Below are 2137 nucleotides of genomic sequence, written 5' to 3' on the forward strand. Positions count from 1 at the left end.
CTTCTTGTCGTCTGTTGCTATGAGGCAGGGAATCACATCTTTAATGACAGTTTGCCTGCCTTTGGCTTACATATTTCCTACTAAGAATTATTGATGGTCCTTCGTATGTCTCAGACGTCTGATCTTAATAACCCAGTATGAGAAGGCCAGTTCCGCTTGTAGTTCTAAGAGTGTGATCAAATGTGGTCGCACAGAATCAACATAGAGGAGCTTAGAATTGAGGACAGTAGACATTGGGCGTATTAACTGGAAGAACATTAGCAGGAGCGTGGAAACACGAACACGGAAGAGGATCTTCAAAAATCAGCACCACTAAAAGTGACGACTCAACGCGACAACTGCGCAGAAGCGTGTGTTTGCAGATCTCAAGTTCTAACACTGAAGATCACAGATGATGTTGATCAAAATAACATTTATAACTTTTTTCTGTATTTGGATTTTATTTACATGTATATGAAACGGAACACATTTGTGTGTGCATTGAAAAACACAAGTGTGGATCCGGAAATACAAGTGTGAATCCTTTTGCGGATCATGAAATACGAGTGTGAATCCTTCTGTGTGCATGTGTGTATTATGAGACTGTTCTGAGCCCATACGAGTGTGGCTACAGACGGAGTTCACTCCGTCACGGAGGGGTAGGGTCGAGGCGAGGGAGTGGTTTGGGATTGGGCCGTAGAGAATTCGAACGGCACTTATCATGGCTGCCACTGAGGGACTTCCGGGTAATTTCACTCGGTTAGGAAGGTTCCTAAGCTAAATTGACTATTCGACTGCAGCCTTTGTGTCATGAGCATGTGGTCGGGGTGTCAGTTGTGACAATGATGAGAGAACACGAGAGACATTTCAAGAGAGGTATTGTACATTATGTTGCTGTTCATTATTCTCCTGTGGTGACAATTTCAGTATGCACAAAGTACAAAGGCAATACTCTTCTGTAAGTTTAATTCAGACATCTGTAAATGAACACGCAATCAAGTGGATATGTTTTTATACACATGTAGACACTGCCTCTGCAAACTAAAGAAAAGATAGTACATTAATCATGATCTTTTAACTTACGAAGGACAGCAACGTTAATAGGACAGTTTGTTTGTTTCAAATGATTAAAACCCAGGATTTTTTGCCGATCTGGAAATTTGAATGATATCCTTGTATTATGTCAACAAATTTCACATGACTGTATTAGGTATGTTGAAAGCAACAGCCTTTTTTATTTGAACATAATATTATTGCATTCAAATAACCTAATACAGTTATGTGAAATCTGTTGACAAAATACATTTAATTGAAGTCAACAGTTCAGTTTTCAGTGTTGTAACCTGCAAGTTATACATAGTATTAAAAATACAATGCAGGAACACTTTCTCTTTCTGAGTTCCTGAAACCCCCTTATAGTAGTTAGTTGAGTAGTTTTACTAGAGGTGAACAGTCTTAATTCTGTGTTAGATTAATTGACATATACCTGCCTAGTAACTCGAAACAGTATTGATGCAAGAATAGAATATACAAAAGTATTTTATGCTTCGTTCCCACAAATCCCTTTTTAAGTGCCACCGAAACTCCATAAGAACAATTAACAATCCTAAATGTGGGGCTTATTGTTGGAACGTCTGTTTTTCTGCAGAGTAATCTCGCAAAGTTGTAATTTTCTGTAATGACGAACGTAGTCTGAGAGCACTTCACTATATAAATACACGTTGTACATGTGGAGGGCTAAAAAATCTTAACTCACTCCATTTGGTTCCTCTTGTGCACCACAGCTAAATATACGGCTGCCATCTAAACATGTCCTATTACTGTCTTCCGATCACTAATTCTGCTGTGCTAAATCAGTCCTTCTGTCTCTCTTGGTAGCGGGGAGTCTAACTCATTACCATTTCAAAACCTCTAGTTTGGCTCCCATGTTCCCTCATTATATCTGATGGGGAGTCTGGCCAGATTGGAGGAAAGGGGAACAGCCGTTAAAAGAGATTGCAAAGCCCAAGTGAAATTACACAGCGCTGTTCAAAACCACATACTCATAAAGCAACAATGGTGGCTTTGGTGGTCAGTATGCACACACACACACACACACACACACACACACACACACACACACACACACACACACACACACACACACACACACACACAC

Source organism: Notothenia coriiceps, unplaced genomic scaffold (genome assembly GCF_000735185.1).
Source record: "Notothenia coriiceps isolate Sejong01 unplaced genomic scaffold, NC01 NC01_scaffold00037250, whole genome shotgun sequence".
Taxonomy (NCBI): domain Eukaryota; kingdom Metazoa; phylum Chordata; class Actinopteri; order Perciformes; family Nototheniidae; genus Notothenia; species Notothenia coriiceps.